The sequence below is a fragment of the Lampetra planeri genome, chromosome 78 (assembly GCF_965212315.1).
Source record: "Lampetra planeri chromosome 78, kcLamPlan1.2.h2, whole genome shotgun sequence".
Lineage (NCBI taxonomy): Eukaryota > Metazoa > Chordata > Hyperoartia > Petromyzontiformes > Petromyzontidae > Lampetra > Lampetra planeri.
In genome coordinates, this window is record NC_136183.1 from 887,358 (window position 1) to 911,614 (window position 24,257).

A 24,257-nucleotide genomic window follows, 5' to 3' on the forward strand; every position below is an offset into this window, starting at 1 on the left:
GCCTCAAGGTACACATGGCCTGGCACAAGCGTCGTGGTGACGTCACCGCCACTTATTGGCGAATGGCGGTTGTTGTTGTGGTTGTGTGTATTAGTGAGCGGGTATTAGTGTGTGTTTGTGTGTGTGTATTAGTGTGAGTTTGTGTGTTAGTGACATAGTGATATACACACAACACAACAACTGCCATTCGCCACTAAGTGGTGGTGACGTCACCACGACACTTGTGCCAGGCCATGTGCACCTTGAGGCCACATGAAGTATCGAACGCCCGCTGGCAGGAGGTCACGGGGCAGACCCAGGTGCCACGGGTCGACTGACTGAGATGACCGAGATGACTGGCTGATGCACCATCTGTGCCCCCTACTGTACCAATTTGCTGTGCTTTAGCCACCCGGCGCTCCGCTCATTGTTGTGAGCGTCGCTCCTCCGCCCTCTGTTGTTGTTGGAGGGCGACTGCCTCCAACTGCCCAGTAGCGTCCTTCACGAGCCTTCTCCACAGAGGCCGATCTTGACACCGCTGGTACCAGTCATCGGCAAGTCCACTCAGCTCCACGTCCTCCTGTACCACATCACTCCATCTCTTCTCTTTAGCCCGTGCCGCGCCTGTTTAGCCTCCTCGATCCAGCCGAACAAAAGCTGTTTAGGCATGCGGTGGCTGGGCATGCGGGCTACGTGACCCAGCCAATGCAGCCTTTCCTGCTTGAGGAGCTCACCGATGGGACTTTGCCCACACACAAACACACACACTAATACACGCTCACTAATACATATGCACAAACACATTCACAACGCTCACTAATACACACACTAATACACACATACAGTGGCGTAACTACCATGGTTGCTACTGGTGCTGTGGATGTATGGCATGTGGTGGTTGCACGTGGTTGCCTGGTAGTTTAGGGTGGCCCAGTGGTGTCTAGTTACACCTCTGGTCACATCACGTGACCTCCCGGCGCTCAGGTACCGTGACATGTGCGGTGACGTGCAGGAGCATGGCTGCACGAAATAGAGAGTCTGAGAGCAGCTCTGTCCTATCCTGTCTAGGAGAAGACATCAGGAGACGGTGGATGAAGTACACATAAAGCATAGAAAAAGTAAGTGCTGCTGCATATAAAAAAAGTCATTAAAAATGTGCTGGGAGCCTTGGCAGTCCTGGGATGCATTGGCACGTCTGATGGTCAGATTGATAAGTCTGGGAATGCATTGGCAAGTCTGGGGGTGATGGTTACATTCCACGGCAGGTGGATCGGTACACATTGGATATACTGACCTATTCTGTCACTTTACAGAGGTATAGGGACCATAAACTACGATCAAACAGCCCCAAAATGTCCAAGAAAAGAAAAGTTGATGCAGAGGGAAGACAATTTAATGAGAGATGGGAAAGCAAATACATGTTTGTGCTTAATGAAGACAAGCCAGTATGTCTTATTTGCTACGAGGCAGTGGCAGTGATGAAGGAATACAATTTACGTCGGCACTTTGAGACCAAACACGGAGCCAAGTATGCTAACCTTAACCACCAAGAAAAGCAACAAAAAGTCCAAGAATTAAAAGGCAGCCTGCATTCTCAACAGAATATTTCTGCAAACATTACAGCAAAAAATGATGCAGCAGTGAAAGCCAGCTTTGTTGTGGCTGAAGAAATCGCCCGAGCTTCAAAGTGCTTTTCAGAAGGTGCATTTGTAAAGCAGTGTATGCTGAAGGTATGCGAACTGGTGTGCCCTGAGCAGAGACAGGCTTTTAACAATATCAGCTTGTCAAGAAACACTATCACAGACAGAGTCAGGGAACTAGCAGGTAATCTGACAACACAGCTGGCTGAAGAAGCCCGCAGTTATCTCGCGTTTTCATTAGCTGTTGACGAAAGCACTGACAATACTGATACAGCTCATCTATCCATTTTTGTAAGAGGCGTGAAGGCAGACTTGTCTATCAGTGAGGAGCTCTTGGATGTGGTCGCCATGCACGGGAAAACAACTGGGAGGGACATATTCAATGCAGTGGAGGAGTCTGTAAGTAAAATAAAATTACCCTGGGAAAAGTTGGTGGGGCTTACTACTGATGGCGCACCTGCAATGTGTGAAGAGAGAACTGGCTTGGTTGGACTGTTGAAAAATAAAATGCAAAAACCGCTAATAACTTACCATTGCATTATCCACCAAGAAGCTCTGTGTGGCAAGATTCTGGAACTGGATAACATAATGGCCACAGTCACAAAAGCTGTGAACTTCCTTCGTGCACGGGGCCTGAATTATCGTCAATTCCAACTATTTTTGAAGGAGGTGGGCACGGAACATACGGTCGTGCCATACCATACAGAAGTAAGGTGGCTGAGTAGGAGCACCATTCTCAAGCAATTTTTTGAGCTTTTGGAAGAAATTGCTCTTTTCACGCAAAGTAAAGGGAAGCCCTTGCCCGAACTTTCAGATCCAAACTGGCTGTGCGATTTTGCCATGTTGTGTGATATAACAGAGCATCTCGCCCAACTGAATCAGAGGCTGCAGGGCCGCCAACAAGTCATAACGGCCATGTACGACGCAATCACAGCTTTTCAGGAGAAACTGCGCTTATGGAAGTCCCAGCTTGAACAAGACAGTCTTGCCCACTTTCCTATCTGTCAGAGCATCTCAGCCTCATTCCCGGGTGCTTTTTCATGTGCTCGATTGGCTACCAAAGTGAATCGGCTGATTAATGAATTCGATCGGCGCTTCTCTGACTTTAAAGAACAGCATTTAACTTTTACCAACTTTGCCAATCCTTTCACTATTGATGCTGACAGTGCACCACATCACCTTCAGATGGAATTAATAGAGCTTCAGTGCAACAGTAGCCTGAGAGCAAAGTTCCAGGATACTTCAGTCGAGGACTTTTACCGTCTCATCCCCCCTGCTTTGATGCCACAGCTCCGACTTCAAGCTGCCCGTGTTCTGTCCATGTTTGGAAGCACCTACCTATGCGAACAGATGTTTTCAGTTATGAATCTGAACAAGACCAAGCACAGATCACGCATCACCGATGACAACCTCCACGCTGTTTTACGGATTGCTACTGCACAAGACCTAAAGCCAGACATCGACGGACTGACCTCAGGAAAACGGTGTCCGCTTTCCAAACAGAAAACAAATAAGTAAGTATTTTTTTTTTCAATATCACAAAATATATTTCAATCAAGAATATGTACAATGTGACAATGTTTGCATTCTAATGGTCACTCTTTCATTTCGTTTGTTTTGTGTTTGTTATATGCAGAAATTGATCAATGGATGAGGAAGGTGTTTGATATGGTGTCTCAAGGTGAGGTGGGATCTACCTGATCTGTACAGGGCCAGACAACATCACCTTATCAACTTTATATGCCACAGATTGCACATTAGATCAGAGCACAATTATTTGTTTTGCGACAGTTCTGCCTGTCTCAACTGGGACCAAAAAGTTTAGCAAAGTTAATGTAACAAACAGTGCTTGTTAATATTTGTCTGTTTAAAAGAAATAACTTTCTGTTACCAAAACTAATTTTTCAATCAATTGTACAATAGTTGTACACTTGAATAGTTTGCTGATCTTTAAAGGTGTATTTTAAAAAAAATTGATACTACGACTGGATACTCCTGCTGTGATGGAGTGACTCATGCAGCCAGCTATGGCTGCAAAGTTTGGTCGTACATGTTATCTTTATCGTTTATTGTTAAATTTGAATCACAGTTCCTATGATCACTGTTACATTTCGATTTAAAGCTTTCGTGACTGCAGGGATTCATCTTCTTGGTTCTTTCGGTAAAGTCACGTAGAATGGAAATAATAAAAATAAAACATAAAATAATTCTCACGACGTTTCGGCCACAACGCAAGCAGCCGTCCTCAGGTGGAGAACACGTCTGTCGAGGAGACAGAGTCTGAATGACACGCCCCAGGCTTGGAGCGACTATTTAAGCTGGGATGGAGGGGCGAAGAGCGCCTTGACAAAATAATTTGCATATGGGAAATGCAGATATGCGATTAGTACTACTTGTGAAATGCGTAGGAGATTTGGCGAGGGGTTTAAAGTCATTATGCCCGTGCATTATGCAGGATTAGCAGCATCAAAGGAGGGAATAGGGGTAACATTAATAAAGGGAAGGAATGTTAATAGTATGTAGCTGCAGTAAATAAACCACCACGTAAACAACTAAAGTATAAACTACATAGTATCATCAGTATACTAAATATACTCTCCCATTGACATATTTCGTTGCTTCCTTTCACGCGACGGTCAATGGTATATTGTATAGCTGATTGTATAATAATAAATAGTATACAATTGTAATGTTTTATACAATGTAAAAAGTAATATATAGTATCGTAATTGTATAGTGAATATACAGCAGTGTGATATAGAGTAGGGTAGGTAGAATAATACATAGTGTAATATTACAATGTATAAGGTTTATAGCAATACAGTATATAATTTAATGTTGGGTTTGTCTATGGCAGTATATAGTACGGGGTTTCCCGTGTGATGTAAGAGAATAAAGTTTAGCTGGAAGCACATATTTTTTGCGACGTAGAATTGTAATGTATTACTTACTGTTAGTAGCTCAGCTTATTGGAGAGTATATTTAGTATACTGATGATACTATGTAGTTAATACTTTAGTTGTTTACGTGGTGGTTTATTTACTGCAGCTACATGCTATTAACATTCCTTCCCTTTATTAATGTTACCTCTATCCCCTCCCTTTGATGCTGCTAATCCTGCATAATGCACGGGCATAATGACTTTAAACCCCTCGCCAAATCTCCTACGCATTTCACAAGTAGTACTAATCTCATATCTGCATTTCCCATAAATATGCTAAATTTCTCTTGATATGCAAATTATTTTGTCAAAGTGCTCTTCGCCCCTCCATCCCAGCTTAAATAGTCGCTCCAAGCCTGGGGCGTGTCATTCAGACTGTCTCCTCGACAGACGTGTTCTCCACCTGAGGACGGCTGCTTGTGTTGTGGCCGAAACGTCGTGAGAATTATTTTATTACTAGCGGTTAGTACACGGCGTTGCCCGAGCGAAAAAGACAGACACATGTAGTTACACACGCAAATCCATTGATACACACACATAGAGTTACATGCACAAATGGACTCACATACAGACATAGACTGAACAACACCATTCGCCACTAAGTGGCGGTGACATCACAACAACGCTTCTGCCAGGCTATGTGCACCTTGAGGGCACGTGAAGTGTCGAACGACCGCTGGCAAGAGGTCACGGGGCAAACCCAGATGGCACAGGTCGACTGACTGAGACGACTGGCTGATGCACCACCTGTGGCCCCTACTGTGGCAACTTTCTGTGCTTTAGCCACCCGGCACTCCGCTCATTGTTGTGAGCGTCGCTCCTCCGCCCTTCAGGATGCTACTGGCCAGTAGCGTCCTTCAGCAGCCTCCTCCACAGAGGCCGATCTTGACACGGCTGGTACCAGTCATCCGCAAGTGGACTCAGCTCCAAGTCCTCCTGTAGCACATCACTCCATGTCTTCTCCAGCCCGTGCCGTGCCCGTTTAGCCCCCTCGATGCGGCGGAACAAAAGCTGTTTAGGCATGCGGTGGCTGGCCATGCGGGCTACATGACTCGGGCAACGCAGCCTTGCCTGCCGGAGGTCACCGATGGGACTTTGTCCACATCTTTCAAGGATTTGTGAGCTCCTCACACAATGCAGCCTGGTTAAACCCAGCATGGATTGTAGGCAGGCCAGCCTAAATGTTTCTAACCGGCGAAGATGTTCCATTAGGGGGGTCCAAGTTTCGCAAGCGTAGAGAAGGGAGGGAATGACCGTGGCCGATAAGACCTGAAGCTTAGTACGGAGTGATAGACGAGGTAGCTTCCACACAGCATTACGCAGCCAATGAAAAGATACTGCAGCTCGACTGATTCGGAGTGAGACCTCTGCTGTTAAACCGGAGCCGGTCATTAGCACACTGCCCAGGGAAACTCTCTCCACAACCACGCCATCACCAATTTTGGGAGTTGTGGGGGTGGAGTGTTCGATGGTACAAAATAGCGAGGAAGGTGCTTAGCTTTGGTTGGGCTGATGGTAAGGCCCCACCTGTTGGTGGCAAGCTCCAGGTTCAGCAGCAGCACCTCGAACTCTTCCTCCGAGTAAGCAGCCATTAGCAGATCATCGGCATACATAACGTGGTTGAGCAATAGGGAGCCATCCCTTGGCCGCACCCGGGCATCGATCAGCCTCCCATTGTATCTGTAGCAGATGGGAATTCTTCCGGTACAGGCATTGAAGGCTCGAGGAACTACGTGGTCCAATGTGGGAGCCAGAGGACATCCCTGTTGCACCCCAAGGTGTAAAGGGAATGGCTCTGACTCACGGCCACGTAGTTAAGACGCGGGGCCGCTGACCATCATGAAGGTCCTTAAGGATGGTGATGAGTGGGTTCGGGACTCGGAAAGCACAAAGAGCAACCCAGAGGCCAGGCCTACTGATGGTATCATAGGCATTGACCAGGTCAATAAAGCACACGCATGGACTAAGATGCACACATGGACCTACAGACACGCAAAGAAATGGAGTTACACTGACTAACATGGAGCCATGCTCACACAGCGACTAACACACACACAGATGGACTGAGACACACACACACATATGGACTGACACACACAAACACATCGACTTACAGACACACACACATATGGACTCACACACACAGACATGCACTTGAGATACGCACACATGGAGTTACACAAACATATCGACGTACACATACAGCGACACACATACATAGAGTGACACACACATTGCCGTACACACACATAGACATGTGGACTGGCACACAGACATCCACTTGAGATATACACACATTGAGTTGCACACGCATATATGGACGTACACACATACAGCGACTCACACACACACACCGACTCGCACACAGCAATACGTGGACTAAAACACACATTGACGTAAACACACATATGTACTTACACACACACATATGGACTAAGACACACACACATGAACTTAGACATACATAGACTGACACACACATAGCCCTACACACACATACACATATGGACTGTGAAACACAGATATGTACTTTAGATACACAGACATGGATTAACACACATATGGACTCACACACAGACGCATTGACTTACACACACACACATCGAGTGACACACATGTATAGACTTACACACACATGTGGACTAACACACACACATATGGACTGACATACACATCGACGTACACGCACACAGATCGACTGACACACACACACATTGCCTAACACACACACATAAACACTTTGACGTTGTCCGTTCGAAAAAGACACCCACATGGAGTTAAAGACACGCATGGCTCTACACGCACACACACACGGACTCACACACACACACACACATCGACGGGCACAGCAATCCCCGATGATGGCACAGCTATCAGTATCGCAGTACTACGTATGAGTAAATAGCGTGACGCGAGCAATGGAAACAATAGAAATGCATTGAAGAAATAAGCAGAAATCACAGACTGGCAGTAGACTGTGGCAGCGTTATAAAAGCGCAGCAAAAAAAGGGGAAATTGAGCAACCCAAAAATCCAAAAAGAGTTTTGCGTACACAAACATAATTATTGTAACATGTCAACTTGTTTCATAATGGTAAACAATGAACCTGAGTTGTTATCTGCACACAAACATTATTATTGTAATGTTTGTCAACTAATGTGTTTAACAATAGTAAACAATGGGCTTGAGTTGTTAGCGTAAGAAGCAAGGAAATTTTCTCTTAGCATAGGCGTGTTGAGGCCTTGTGCCATGCGTAGCCTCCCGTCCTGGCCTACATTGGCGAGGCGGCGGAGTTGGCATGTTGGCAGGCTAGGGGCTGGGCCGCTACCCCCCCCCTCCCCAGCATTCCCTGCCCTTGCAAGAATAATGCTATGTAAGCAGTAAAATATTATTATCTACGGAGTCTGTAGTAGAAACTGGACGCATCTTGTTGGGGGGGGGCGAAGAGGACATGACACTGTGAAGAAATGTCCGCAGCGTTGTGTGTATGTGTTGGCTGTAAAACGCGTAAAATAAAATGTCCCCGTGAGCTCGAGTGAACGCGCAGCACTTGGTAGGGTCCGTCCCCCCCCACGCAATTGGCGACACTTGGTACGGTCGACATCACGCAATAAGTAAATAATGAATAATAGAAACGGCACAAATGTGTTAATTAAACTACTTTAAAGTTTACGGATGGGAAAACGGAATAGCCTATTCCCACCACGGGGCTTAGGGCATGCCGCCTGGCAAATTATTTCGGTCTTAAACCCCACCGTCCGAGAGCCAAATCCCCCGCAAGCGCGAGCGCATGGAGACTTTTATATATAAGATGTTATTTTTATTATTTTATTATTTCCATTCTACGTGACTTTACACTGTTACATTGTTTTTATAGCTTTAGGTCATTTTGAAAACGTTTTGATTTAGCCATGTTTGTTTGTTGGAGTACAGAGTTAGCCTGATAACTTTAATCTAAATTGTATTATGGTTATTGTTTGACTTGCATCCCACTGGGATTTTTGCACACAGTGTTGATATACGGTGTTTTTTCTGGAAGACTTTGCTGTTTTATCCTGGATTTTTGTGTTGCGTGAAGTCACATTAAGATATTCCTTGTTCATGTTTTTGTTTGTTGCGGTTGCACCCGCGTCAAGAGCCGCATGGCTCACAGGGTTATACCTAATAAATGAAACTGAAAACTGAAATGAAAAAAAAAGAATATCTGCTTGCCATTATTTTTCCTAGACTTCTACTTTCAGAGTTAGTTATTACTTAAGTTATTACTAAAACCAGAAATTATCGAATGCAGAGGCAATTATTTAATATGATAAAGAGTAGATACATTTAAATAGTCTTACAGATACAACCGGCCCTTTGAGGGCACCCATAATGACGATGCGGCCCAAGATGAATTTGAGTTAGACACCCCTGGCGTAAATATACAAAGGTTTCGTTAAACCTGCCACCACCGACACAGCAAATTATGTTTGTTATGTAAAAAGAACGTGGCCAATTCATCACAAGTACAGCACATCGGTTGTGTGTTGGAGAGCCAAGCCATAACATTTACAATCTTGAGTACGACGTTTCGCCAGTAATTACAACCAGCTTCATCAGGTGACAACCAAATTTTGTGGCTTGGCTCTGTGGGAATATGAATTGGGTCGCTGGGTTTATAGCGTAGCACGCTAACCATTGCACTACACTACCGTTCCCCACTCATGCACAAACATTATCATCGGAACTATAGTATTTATTTATTACTAGCTAAGTTACCTGGCTTCGCACGGGTCTCAGTAATCAAACACTAAGAGTAATGTCCTGCCATGCTGGTTTTATTAGAATAATTGAATTCTGCCAAAGAAGTCTGAATGTGTGTGTTTTGTCACGATTTTTTGGTTGTGTTATACAATCACAGGGCTCGTTTGTTTTATGACAGCTTTTATATTCATTACCCTTGGAGAGCTTCAGGATAGACAATGTTGGATGTGTTTCCATCAGGTGGGTTTCATCGAATGATGCTTCAATTTTGGCATACATGTCGACAGCAAATTGGTGGAAAAGCTCTTTGCATCTCAAGAAGAAATTGAAGCTGCTGTTTCGCACCATGATCCTGAAGGCAAATAAGTCCATGGCGGAAATCTTCGTTTGTGTTGGCAAGCCTGTTGCTGGGTCAGTTTGGCGAAGTAGGAAATGGTAGCCATCATCACCTTGCAGGATTTGCACCTTGGTGTTGGTGACATTGTTGCAGTGCTGTTGAGCCTGTCACCTATTGTCAGACTTGAATGCAGATCTGTGGTCATGTAGGTAGGTCATTAGGTAGTGGCAGCAGACTGCCAATGCGAGTATGTACCTGGCCCTGCACTTTAAATGTGGGCATGTAGCCAGATGTCGGGATGAGTTGCTTGGTGTCAAAACATGTGCTTTGGAAGCACGAGTTCTATCTTCCATTGTTGTTTCAGAATTGGCTTGCATAGGCAGTTTTGGCAGGTATCAATACATGAATAGGCTCGGGATGGTCATTAATTGTGGGGAGCTGAACCATGGTACTGTTGCAGCATAGCCCTCGAGGGTCTCCTTTCAATGTCATTGTATGGCAGCAGCGGCAAGAAATAGACATGGAACCAATGGATCAGAAGTGCAAATGAAGTGAGGGATGTATGGAAAAGAAGACTTTTCCTTTTGGGGCCATCCATAAATGATAACACGCACCTGGGGGGGGGGGGGGGAGGGTTAGACATTTGTGACGATGTGTGATGAGGGGGGGGGGGGGTGAGAAATGTGACGTCACATCAAAATGCGCAACTTTAAATAAATATAGACAACACATTATACTTAATTAAATATACTTTTTAATACATGTTTTATCGTACAACATCAGAGTGCAGTGCCACATTAAATACGCACTATAATGACAATAGTTTAAAGCGATTTGAAGCATGGTTTTTTTTTGGGGGGGTAGAGCTTTGTGACGTCATATTTGAGGGGGGAGTCTGCCTTTTTGTGCCGAATGGGGGGGGTCAAAAATCGTCCAAAATCGCGTGACGTCATTTATGGACGGCCCCTTTGGCTGCAGAGTAGGCACCTGTTTGCAACCATTGTGCTGTTTTCAAGCTGCCTAGCTTGTTGGTGGACTGGAGTTTGATTAGTTGTGGCGGCAGCCATTTGTTCTGTGTTAGTATTCTGTGTATCTCATTGCTGTTGACTTGCATTCGATGTAGATGCAGGCAAAGCAGCACTGGTCACAACATGTATTGCTTCCTGCTGTACTGAAGTTTCATAAGCTGTAGGTGCAGCCATTGCAGAACTTGTACGAATGGCATAAATTATTATCGCGTTTGGTGAAGAGAAATGCACGTTTTCCGCAAGGCACATTTTCGGTGGAGGTAAAAGTTAGTAAGCAGAAAAAATGAGTAAATAGTGTGTGAGTGAATGATGTGGTGAGATTGTGTGTAATCATTGTAGGAATGTGAATACATAGCCACAAAGGAGCAAAGTATAAAGGATGTAAGTTGTTGGTGGGAGTAATTTTTTGTAGTGTTTCAAGTGGGTATGAATAGTATTTCTGTGGTGGTGTGTGTACATGTATAATTATGTAAACGCGAGTGTGTATGTTCATGCTTTGTATTACTTACCAGGCGATGTAGACTTGATGTATTTAGTTGTAGCTGTTTATAGCGTCTGTTGTGTAGAAGGAGGTTGGTAGTGCTGGTACTTAGATGTAGACATTTCCGAATAGTACATGTTTTTTTAAATATACACATTGCAGTATATTAGAGGTGTGCAGAGAGGACAGTAAGGAGCCAGAAGTGGATGAATTTTGTGGCATGAGAAAAAAATATGGCAGTGCAGGGCAGACACTTATATTATGGTGAGTGCGTGGAATTGTAGTATATAAAATGTCACAATGTGTTTGCGTGTGTGGGAAACTGGAAGTAGTCAGAATGCCTTGTTGCTTTAACACATTATGAGAGAAAGAGAGGGGGGGGGGTGTGTGCAGGTGTTACAGGTGTTGAAGGTGAGCAGGTGTAATAAAGGACTTCGCCAACACACTGCCTGGTCTTCGTCACTCTTTATTCCCGTTGACGCTTGCACTCCGCTGGTCCCGACAGCGGACCAGCTGCTCCTCGCGCGCCCCGCATGCGCTCTCCCGTCAGTCACTCCGCTCCCCCGCTCCCGCACACCGCTGACCGACGGTGTGCTCGAAGCTCCTCCAGCCACGTGGCTGATGGTGTGGATCCCCTCCGGCCACCCAACGTGGTCCAGCTTCGTGACTCTACCAACTGATTCGGAGCCCTTCCGGGATCCCACCTATATTCCCTTCACCACGTGATCCTGTCTCCTCCCTCTCACCATGCCCTTCACCGAACCTTCCAGATCCGGCCTCCGCATAGCGTCTTGCTGGCTCCGCCTTTAGGTTCCGCCCCTTCTCACCTCGCATCCGATTGGACCCGAGGTGAGTGGCGGACCTTCACATACACCCCCATACTGGGCCCCGCCCCCCAATACCCTGGGCCGTATGATTGGCCCAGAACCGAGCAGTGAACCCCGCTTACGCTCGCATTACATGACCTGATGTAAAGGACCAGCCGTCCCGGCTGAATCAGGATGAACATAATGCGAGCGACGGCAACACCCCCATGAACCACAACAGACACAACGGAGAAGACAACAACGACAAATACAATCAACGAAAGAGAAGGGATCTGGAACGAGTGCGGGCCGCCGGCCCGTCCTTCACGAAAACCGGCGCCCTCGGAGACCGCAGTCCGGGCGGGGTTGAAGGAGCGACGGAACCGGAATCATCCGCCGCTGGTGGAGGCCCATCCGTTGCAGAAACCCGCGCATCAGAGAGGCCCGAAATCGGAGCTCCTTCCAGCCACAACCTCGGCGGGGTTTGAGGGGCAGCGGAAGCAGGTACTCCCATCGCCGTAGTAGGCCCACCCGGTGCAGAAATCCCTGTGTCCGGTAGGATCACCGTCGGCCCGTCTACAAGAGGCACGACAGGCGCGCTTGCAGGTTGAACAGGCAAGGGCAGTGGCACGTCGGACGCGACAGACACCAACAAGGCAACGTTAGAAGATGACGCATCGACACGAGGGGCAACGTAGGGCTTCAATCGGGACGTGTGGACATACCAACGGCGCGACCCGACACGAATGCGTGCGGACTGGGGACTAGGAACTTCAGTCAGCACCACTGGGCCTTGCCAGGGTTTGTGCAATTTAGGGGAGGTCCCCACCGGCACCTGTGGGCAGTGGAGCCAGGCCATGTCCCCCACACGCCAAGGGGATGCACGATGAGAGCGCCGGGTGCACCGTTCGTTCTGGGCCTGGGTCTTGGCCGTAGCCAATCGGGCCGCATCCCGCGCTTCCGCTACGCGCTGAACGGACTCGCGAATATAATTGGGTAGGGTTTAATAGGACCCTTCGCACGCGTGTTAAGCTGCACCTCCACAGGCTGCACATTCTCGACCCCGACCAACAAAAATTTGTTCCCCCGAGCGGACGGGGGAAAGGACCCCAGAATGTCCAATGCCACCAATTCGTTAACCCGCGTCACTTTAATCGATTGCACTGGGGGAACATACGGCTGTTTGGGGGGCTTCCGCCGGGCACAGTCGGAGCACGCACGAATGTGCCCGACAACATCAGTCATCATGCCGTGCCAAAAATAATCACGTAACGTCAACAAGGTTTTCTGCACCCCGAGATGTAACAACTTCTCAGCGTGTAGAATCCGAATCAACTCATATCGCAATGACAACGGAATGACAAGGCGCCAGCGACCCCACAAGTTCTCTCTCCACATCAACAATCCGTCCCGGAGAGCTGCTCCCGGCATCCCATCAGATGACGGATACCCCTTTGACTGTGCAGCCTGACTCCGCAAGGCCGCAAGCGAGTCATCGAGCAATTGTTCACGAACCCACACGGAACACGGCAAATTCAAAACCCCATCAGCCGGCTCCGGACAGGTGGAGTCCGCGGGATTATCCACAGCGGACATGACAGGCCGAGGGGGCTGTGGAACCCGCGTGCCCCTAAGCTTGCCCGAGGCACACGCGCGGGCGGACCCATGTGGCAGTCGGGAGAGCGCGTCCGCATTAGCGTGACGAGAACCCTTACGGTATTGAATGTCAAACGAGAACTTCTGTAAAGTTTCCAGCCATCGTGCCAAATATTCCGGGGATGCTAGTCCCATACATATGAATCCGCATCGGTTGAGCCCTTTGGAGAGAGATCACGTTCGCGGTGCGGTGGATGATATGCTGGCCGCTGACATTATCTCTCCGTCTAACAGCCCATGGGGTGCTCCGGTTGTTCTGGTAAAGAAGAAGGATGGTAGCCTGCGTTTTTGTGTTGATTTTCGGAGGCTAAATAAAGTGTCGGTTGCAGACGCGTACCCCCTGCCGCGTATGGATGATTCCCTCGATGCCTTGTCTGGGGCGAATTTATTTTTCGACCCTCGACCTCTCCTCGGGGTTCTGGCAGCTCCCCCTTGACGAGTCGTTGAGGGAAAAGATGGCTTTCCGTACGCCGCAGAGGCTTTTTCAGTTTAATTGTCTCCCCATGGGATTGAACGTCGCCCTTGCTACGTTCCAAAGGTTAATGGAACTCGTGTTGACCGGCCTGCAGTGGGACACATACCTGATATATTTGGACGACGTCATTGTTTTCAGCCGCATGTTCGAGGAGCATCTTCAGAGATTGGATGCTGTTTTTGCTAGGGTGCGTTCCGCTAATTTGAAATTTAAGCCCAAGAAGTGTCACCTTTTACAACACTCCGTGCGCTATTTGGGTCACATTAACAGCCCTAATGGGGTGGCCACAGACCCGGACAAAACGGCGTGCGTTCGGGACTGGCCAACTCTGGCCACGGTGGGGGACGTACGTCGATTTGTCGGGTTCGCTTTCTATTACCGCAGATTTGTACCAAATTTTGCTACGATCGCTAGGCCGCTGCATCTCCTTACGGCGAAGAATCAGAGGTTCAAATGGGGGCCGGAGGAGGAGATGGCATTTCGCGGCCTACGTGATCGATTGGCGTCAGCACCGACGCTGAATTACCCTGATTTCGCTTTGCCTTTCATTTTGGATACCGACGCTAGTGACACGGGTATTGGCGCCGTCCTATCGCAGTGTAAGGGTGGCATCGAACACATTGTGGCTTACGGGAGTCGCGTTCTCTCTCCGGCTAAGACACGCTATTGCGTCACCCGGCGGGAATTGTTGGCTATCGTGCATTTTGTCCGCCAATACTGCCCGTATCTGTATGCAGAAAATTCATTGTGCGCCCAACGGCGCAAGTTAAACTGAAGCGCGGACCGCTGGTACTCAGTCAGGGACGTGTTTTCCTGACACAACCCGGCGATCCATCGATCGTCCGGCGACTTAGAAGCCGAAACCCCCGCCACGAGACCCTGCCGATCCGCTTCAGCATGGGCTGTGAAAGCGGTAGTGGCATGGGCCAAGACCGTACCGGCCGGCACCACAACATTGTCCGCGCCTCCCTTCAAAACTTGCAAAAACGGAGGCTGACCAGCGCCTGGACGCCGGTAACAGCGTTGGACGGCGACAGCAACCCACCCGCCGCCCCCTCAACCCCAAACACGGGTTTACGATAGCGCAGCGGAATGAGCATCTGCGAGCCCGGAGGAATGTCGACCGAGACGTCGGCCAGCACCTGCACCGGGAGGTCCGGGGTGGAACGGCCCAATGGCGATGGCAGAAAAAAAATCTTACGGCCCGCCGGCAACTCAATGCAACCCTGATCCACCCTTATTTTAATTGGCATCTTTGCCAGGAAATCGGTCCCCAATAAGCAAGGCACAGCGAGGGACCCTGAGATCAACACCATCCCCGAAGCCAACACGTCCCCAACGGAAATGTGTGCTTCCACCTGGCCTACGATGCTCATACTCCCCCCGTTAGCAGCAACACACGCATCGAAAACCGGACGTACCCGCGACGCCGGAATGGATAGAAGATGGAAAATGACATCCGAGACGATAGTGGTGGACACGCCCGAATCAACTAAAATCTGCACATCAACCCCTTGTATAGAGCCCGGCACGGTTGAAGACCCTGTGGCGGCCGCAACGACTCTGCGAGCCAGTTTCAGCCACTGCGTCACCATCCGATGCGGATCAGCTAGAGTCCCCCCGTTAGAACAGGCACCCAGAACGCACTCAGATAACGATGAATGAGGTGACAGGCCTTGCCGGGTGTCTGATGCGTACCGAGTTGCCTGACACGGGTCACCGTCCGACGTCGATGGCGCGTCCTTAGGCGGGGACTCCGGGCGAAGAGGTGGACGAGGTCGACCCCGGCAGTCACGCGTGAAGTGTCCGAGACGGCCGCAGCGATAACACGCCATGTCGGCCCGCCGCCCGGCCCCCACAGCGTCCCAGCGATCCGCCGACGAGGGCACTGAGCGTGGCACCATTCCCCTTCGTGGGACCCACTGGCCTGCCGCCGCAGTGAGATCGCCAGGCCCCGCATCGTCCAGGACGAAGACGACCTTCGATGGCGTCCAACCAATGGGTTTCCCATCAATGGCCGGATCGCCCGTCCTGGTGGCCATCTGCGCCCAACGGCGCAAGTTAAACTGCACGTCGAGGCACTTGGCAGCCAACCGGGAGGTTAGCTGCTTGTGGCCGCACACGGGCAGTGGGATGCCTAGGTCCTTGGACAACTCCAACATCTTCCCCAGTATCAAGGGTTCCAACAAGTCGGGCTCGGTCTCGGGGTACGTGGCCATGGCCAGCGCAATCAAAGCGCCACGGAAGGCCACGGGTGATTCCTCCGGTGCCCGTTGTCTTTGGACAAATCAACGGTGAGCGTCGTCCGGTGGCTCGTATGCTTCCGCCATCTCGTCGAAAGCTCCCTTTAGCGTTGCCTTCTTTGCAGCTGGGATGGAGTGGAAAAACTTTGAAGATGCGTCATCGAGGAGCGTTGGCAGGACCTCCAAGGCCTCTCCACTTGGCGGAGCGGACAGCCGATTCAAAACGCCAAGCGAATGCGCTCCAATCCCTGCCATCGGCAAATTCCTTTATAGATGTCAGACGGTGGCTGCGAGCCCCCCCGCTGCTCCCACCCGAAGCGGCCGCCCCACGCGGCGGTGACAAAATGGCGGCTTTCCGCCAGTCAGTAATGACCGCGCCCAAGATGGCGGCGTCCTGCCGCGTGTCGGGGAAGGCGGGAAGCCTCGCAGAGGACGCAATGAAGGACGGCTCGGGCCCACCCGAAGTCTCCCCCCGCAGAGGTCCGACACGTAGTTGTCCCGGCGCCGGCGCGACCAGAGTGACCAAGTCCAGCAAAACGGCCCGCAGCATGTCAATTTGCTCCGCTACGTGCCGCCAGCCGTCCTCGGCGACCGAAAACGTAGACGGCCCGGCTCCCGCAACGATACCTTGCACTCCCGCAGTGTCGCTTGCCGCCGTCCCGAATATTGGAAGAGGTCACCCCCTGTGAGTGGCTGGCTGAGGTGCCATCTGCTGATGAAGTACTGAAGGCGATCCGGAGTCTGAGACCAGGAAAGGCACCGGGCAGAGATGATCTCCCAAGCGAAATGCTCAGGGAGGGTGGCGTTTGTGCACAGACTGCCCTATATGACATCATAACAACAGTCTGGACCACTGGACGGGTTCCGCAGGATTGGAAGGATGCCCTGGTGATCCGCCTCTTTAAGAAGGGGGACCGCACAGACTGTAACAACTACAGGGGCATCTCACTCCTCAGTGTGCCGGGAAAGGTCCCGGCAATGATTATTCAACATCGCCTTGCTAGGCACGCTGAGGAGAGGCTTGCGGAGCCCCAATGCGGTTTCAGGAAAGGGCGGTCCTGCACAGATGCGATATTTTCTGTCCGTCTGCTACAGCAGAGGTGTAGGGAATTCCAACAAGACCTACATCTCTGCTTTATTGACCTGGTCAAGGCCTATGATACCATCAGTAGCAGAGGGTCAGGGACTGATGATCATTAAGGACCTTCATGATGGTGAGCGGGCCCGGGTAAAACTACGTGGCCGGGAGTCAGAGCCTTTCCTTGTGTAATGCGAGCGTAAGCGAGGTTTGGGGGCGTGGCCCAGTAAGGTGGGCGTATGGAGAGGTCCGCCGCCTACCTACGGTCGAATCGGATGATCAAGGGCGGAGCCTAGGGGCGGAGCCGGGGGGGGGGCTAAGTGAAGGGCGTGATCTGGAAGGTTCGGAAAGGGCGTGGTGGAAGGTGGAGATGGGATAACGAGAGAGGGGAATATAAGGGGGATCCGGAAGAGACTCGGGGCAGTTGACATAGACTCGAAGTGGGACCACGTCGAGCCGTGGAAGGACTCCAGCGCCATCGGCCACGTGGCTGGAGACGGCTCCAAGCACACCGTCAGCCAACGGTGTGCGGGAGTGCAACTGACGGAAAGAGCGCACGGGGCGCGCTAGTGGAACAGCCGGTCCACGGTCGGGACCGGCGGAGTGTGAGCGGTATAACAAGAATAAAGACAGAGACGGAGACCAAGCTGTGTGTCGTTAGAGTCATTTATTACACCTGTACACCTTGGGGTGCGACAGGGATGTCCTCTGGCTCCCACATTATTTAACATCTATTTTGACCACGTAGTTCGTGAAGCCTTCAATAGCTGTACCGGGGGAATTTCCATTTGGTACAGATATAATGGGAGGCTGATCGATGCCTGGGTGTGATCAAGGGATGGCTTCCTATTGGTCAACCACGTTATGTATGCCGATGATTTGGTAATAGCTGCTCATTCAGAGGAGGAGTTGGAGACGCTGCTGCTGAGACTGGAGCTTGTCACTAAGAGGTGGGACCTTACCATAAGCCCCACCAAAACTAAGCACCTGCCTGGGTATTTTGTACCATCGGACACTCCGCACCCACAACTCCCAATCGGTGATGGGGCAGTAGTGGAGAGAGTGGAGAGTTTCCCATACCTGGGCAGTGTGCTTATGACCGGCTCCAGTTTAACAGCAGAGGTCTCACTCCGAATCAGTCAAGCGGAAATATCTTTTCATCGGTTGCGTAACGCTGTGTGGAAGCTACCTGGTGTGTCGCTCCGCACGAAGCTTCAGGTCTTCTCGGCCACAGTCATTCCCTCCCTTCTCTAGTCTTGCGAAAAGTTACGATCCATCCTGGGTTTAACCAGGCTGGATTGTGTGAGGAGCTCACAAATCCTTGAAAGATCTGGGCAAAGTCCCATCGGTGAGCTCTTCCGGCAGGCAAGGCTACGTTGGCTGGGTCATGTAGCCCGCATGCCCAGCCACCGCATGCCTAAACAGCTTTTGTTCGGCCGGATCGAGGGGGCAAAACAGGCGCGGCACGGGCTAGAGAAGAGATGGAGTGATGTGGTACAGGAGGACGTGGAGCTGAGTGGACTTGCCGATGACTGGTACCAGCGGTGTCAAGATCGGCCTCAGTGGAGGAGGCTCGTGAAGGACACTACTGGGCAGTTGGAGGCAGTCGCCCTCCAACAACAACAGAGGGCGGAGGAGCGACGCTCACAACAACGAGTGGAGCGCCGGGTGGCGAAAGCACAGCAAGTTGGTACCGTAGGGGGCACAGGTGGTGCATCAGCCAGTCATCTCGATCATCTCAGTCGACCCGTGGCACCTGGGTCTGCCCCGTGACCTCCTGCCAGCGGGCGTTCGACACTTCACGTGGCCTCAAGGTGCACATGGCCTGGCACAAGTGTCGTGGTGATGTCACCGCCACTTCGTGGCGAATGGCGGTTGTTGTTGTTGTGTGTGGCTCGATGTGTGTGTGTGGGTCGATGTGAGTGTCTTTTTTGCTTGGGCAACGCCGGGTACTTCCCGCTAGTATATGAATAAGTATAGATGTGTAAGTCACGTGTGACTGTGTATATATTCATTCCTCGTTGCCTCGATACTGACGTAGATGGTGTGAATATGTTTTTCTGTCTGCAGCTGACGCTTCCTCTGACGCTTCTTTTACAGAATTGGTCTGATGGAGCAAAGGCACTCAGCGCAGCTCGGTACAAAAAGGAATGCGACCAGTATGCAAACAGCACAGATTGTCCTGAAAATTTGACACAGCACCAGAAAACTCACGCGGTGGAGATACCCTTCAAGTGCAGTGTGTGCGATAAAGCGTTTCCAAAGTCCTCGCAACTTAAAGGACACCAGAGAACACACACGGGAGAGAAACCTTTCAAGTGCACGCTGTCTGAGAAGGCATTTGTAGAGTCATCAGGTCTTCAAACCTACCAGAGAACACACAGGAGAGAAACCTTTCAAGTGCAGTGTGTGTGGGAAGTCATTTTAAAAGGCATTTACTCTTAAAAGACACCAGAAAACACACAGGAGAGAACCCCTTCAGGTGCACTCTGTGCAGGAAGCCATTTACAGTGTCATCATCTCTTAAAGATCACCAGAGAACACACACAGGAGAGAAACCTTTCAAGTGCACTGTCTGTGAGAAGGCATTTTCAAAGGCATGTACTCTTAAACGACACCAGAGAACACACACCAGAGAAATCCTTGAGGTGCACTGTGTGCGATAAAGCGTTTGCAAAGTCCTCACTTCTTAAAAGACACCAGAGAACACATACAGGAGAGAAACATTTTAAGTGTGCTGTGTGTGAGAAGGCATTTGCACATTCATCAACTCTTCAGATGCACCAGAGAACACACACGGGAGTGAAACCTTTCAAGTGCAGTGTGTGTGGGAAGTAATTTTAAAAGGCATTTACTCTTAAAAGACACTAGAGAACACACAGGAGAGAAACCCTTCAGGTGCACTCTGTGCAGGAAGCCGTTTACAGTGTCATCATCTCTTAAAGACCACCAGAGAAGACACACAGGAGAGAAACCTTTCAAGTGCACTGGCTGTGAGAAGGCATTTTCAAAGGCATGTACTCTTAAACGACACCAGAGAACACACACCAGAGAAATCCTTCAGGTGCACTGTGTGCGATAAAGCGTTTGCAAAGTCCTCACATCTTAAAAGACACCAGAGAACACATACAGGAGAGAAACCTTTTAAGTGCTCTTTGTGTGAGAAGGCATTTGCATAGTCATCTACTTTTCAGATCCACCAGAGAATACACATGGGAGTGAAACCTTTCAAGTGAAGTGTGTGTGGGAAGTCATTTTCAAAGGCATTTACTCTTAAAAGACACCAGAGAACACACACAAGAGAGAAACCTTTCAGGTGCACTCTCTGCGGGAAGCCGTTTACAGTGTCATCATCTCTTTAAAAACACCAGAGAACACACACGGGAGTGAAACCTTTCAAGTGCAGTGTGTGTGGGAATACATTTTCAGATTCATCAAATCTTCAAAGGCACCAGAGAACACACAGTCATCAGAAGATCCCCAATGAGCAGAGTCTGAAACCGGCTTGTGAAAGTCAAACTGCTGCATTGTGTCTATCCTTAATGATTAAAGAGCCACGAGAGAATCTCAGTTTGGACACTTTAAAAGGCATCAAGGCGAAATATGAAGAGGTGAAATGTGAAGAAGTAACAGTGAAGAGCGAAGAAGTGAAGGTAAAATGTGAAGATGAAAATTATACTCCAAAATCAGACCTTCACATCGATGGAGACAACGTGAAGCAGGAGGAGAATTGTGACTGAGGAAGAGCGAGGCAACTTCCAGCAGTTTGTGGAAGTGGAGGTGTGAGTGGACTTCTTAGATAGAGACCTGGTAGATGTATAAGCTTGAGACACTGAAGGTCCAATAGATTCACCTGTGTCACAGGCTTTTAACGAAAATAATATTGAAGTTGAACACTCAATTCCTCAGTTCAACCTGGAGAGTAAGAGCGGCCAGTATTTGTGAACCTGTGGGTTGGGTAGATGTCTAACCAGGAGTGAGAGCCAATAAGCTCCCAAGCATTCACTATATTATGATAATAATGTTTGCATTTATATTTTGCTTCATTTCCCATAATGGGGTTTTTTTTTGGGTTCGATCGCGTAAATATCAATGTTTCGTGAAACCCGCGACTAGGCCTCGGCAAGGTAGGGTAAAAGTTAAAAGGTAAAAACAACGAGCCTACCTTGACCCTACCTTTTACCTTACCACAATACAATCACTCTACCCTTACCTTTTACCCTTTAGCAGGTAAGGTATGTTGTATTTATCCCCCTTTTTCCAAAAAATTATATTAAGAATAATTAGGCCAATTTTGTTTTTTAATTAAATAATGAAAACAACCCGCTACTCATAGCACCAAGCATCTGGAAAACGTGGAATGCCATTAAACAGCAAACCTCAGGACCTCCCCGGCCACCTTTGTCTTCCAATGGTTCGGCACAAACACATGCCAGCCATAAATACGTATGGCGGGGTCTGGCCTCGAGATGACCCACTCAGAGGGAGTGGGGGGGTCAGGGCGGTTGCGAGGAGAGTTCGGGAGGGTGTCTGTTTTTTTTTTCTCTCGCAAGAGATGCGCAAGGAGGGTGTGAGGGGGTTTCACATTTTTGGGTTTAAGCACAAACACACATCACGCAGTTCTGTCTGGGTCGAGGCTGGGTTTCAGCCGGTGTCCGGCTGGCGGTGCCGTTGCGAGGGAGCAAACACCGATACCGATGGCCGGTGTCGCTTCTCGCAGAACGAAGTGAACCTGAACCAGCGCAGCCCTGAAGTGAGGGCTGGAGGGGCATCAGCAGGTGCCCGTGTGAAGCTGTCAGCTGCACGCCAAAGGCAAAAGCAAGGAGAGAGAACGGAGCAGTAGAAAGAGCCTGACCGGCCACCCGTGAGGAAGAGGAGAGCGCCTTCGAATGCGCCGTGTGTTTAATACACACACATCGACCAGCACCCGCTGAGAACAGACAAGACATCCAGCAGCGGAGGAGCTGCACGCTATTCGATGATGGAATCATCGCGCACCACGACGGCGAGCATCGTGCCGACTCGTCATCCGGCTGTGGTCAAACAGCTGCAACGGCCATAGAGCACAAAGGTGCCAGCCACCAGCGCACAAGTGCACGAGTGCAGCCAGCCGCCAGCGCACGAGTGCACGAGCAGCACCACCCGGGCGCCACCGAGCGTCAAGCGACCCAACCTCTTCAAGGACAACATCGGGCCAACGCCGCTCAATCTAGCTGCGGAGAGAGAAAGCCGGCGACGGGCTCGCTACTGCCACGCCCGAGAGAGGGAGCAGGGTGTGAAGCCTCTGGTTGTATACCCCTCCCCACCCCGCAAGCTCACGACACAACTCCCGGCTCCAAAAATTTTTTTTTTAACAAAGGGATAACACACACACACAACACGCACATCGGGACGAATAAGATTAGAACAATAGTTATCTTTGTATTTCGAAAAGGGTTGCCATTTCAAGGTGGTGCGTTCAATATCAACTGATCGTGAAAAGCAGTTGCTGCCTGTCGAGTTACATGAATACGGTTGTTAGAAGTGTTTCAGTCATTCATTTTCGTTAATTGCATAATCTTGCCGATGAATCTATTGACGTATACTTTTGCCTTCGGGATATAATAATTTGCTTATCGCCTTTCATATGAAATCATTGCATGCATGCTTAAGGACTTTTTCCTATCACCGTATATGGTCGCGTTACTCTGGAATTAACTGATTGCCATGATTACCCAGTTTGACAACATGGTCACTGAGGGTAAATGTGCAGATCAAGAAGAAATCTTCAGGAGTACTGTGTTAACAATTCCCAGCATGAGAGTTCGATATTAGAGTGTCATATTTTTGTTTGGAATTAAAATTGCATAACACAGAAGTGTTGAGTGTTTCTTTCCAAGTCCATGCATAACCATCTTAATTATAAGAACTGTATCCTGCGTTGAGATATGAATTTGGAGACCTAACATAACAAACACACTAAGATAATCAATAAATGTTTAATCAAAGATAATTGTTTTATCCCGATTGATACAATTATCTTTGATTTAAAGCCTAATTATCATAACTGCCCACATTAACATAAGCGCAAGCATTTGCATAAATTAATACGATGATTATCATAATTTATGCATATAATTATATAGTATAATTTCCACGATTTACACATTTTTATTAATTTTTATTATTTTCATCAAAATTTCATAACCCGACATATACAACAGGTAAAAGGTTAAAGGTAAAAAGCAACTAGCCTACCTTTTACCCTACCTTTTACCCTTACCCCATGCAAATTACCTGATTACAGGGTCATTACTGGGGTACTACTACACATGACAAAAGTTTATAATGGTAAATACTAGGTAGAGTGCTTTATTCATATAGAATACTCTCGATTTCAATTTTACACGCTTGTCGTCGTCGTATCCTCAAATTTTGTAACTCAATTTTAACCCACTTCCTAATGTGGTATCGACTGCAAACTTGGTATACTTATGTCATACTGATGACAATACTATATTCTATCATAAAATATATATTTTTTAAACATTCTTTTTTATATGTTATGTTTCGGCTTGGGTCTAATTGTCCACGCTCAATTGACGTTGGCTGTAATTGGCCACGGTGCCTTACATTATGGCAAGCTTCGGGGCCACTTCCTGGAGGCGTGGAGTTCTGCCATTACTAGTACATTTAATAAAAGCATGTTTTTAAAAAAGTTTTTTTAAATATTACTTATTCAATGGAGGCCACGGACTGCGCCACGGAGCTTTTAGCGGTAAACAATGCACCGTATTTACCGGGTAACACTTCGCGCTACCTTTACCCTACCGGGTAATTCTTCCGAGCTACCTTTACCCTACCCTTTAGC

The 24,257-nt window shown here is 48.9% G+C and overlaps 1 protein-coding gene across 10 annotated transcripts in view; it reads left to right on the forward strand.

Moving 5' to 3' along the window:
- Positions 1-23,264, forward strand: part of LOC144738164 (uncharacterized) — a 42,089-nt gene extending 18,825 nt beyond the window's left edge. For 4 of the 10 annotated variants that reach the window (XM_078621142.1, XM_078621144.1, XM_078621145.1 and 1 more), the window contains exon 3: positions 1,048-1,359. The gene's annotated coding sequence lies outside the window, so the exon portion shown is untranslated. Of the gene's footprint in view, positions 1-1,047; positions 3,134-3,255; positions 8,759-19,507 lie in introns of those variants that run through there. The other 6 variants (XR_013589154.1, XR_013589153.1, XR_013589151.1 and 3 more) reach the window with 4 other exon arrangements.
- The last annotated feature ends 993 nt before the right edge of the window (positions 23,265-24,257 follow it).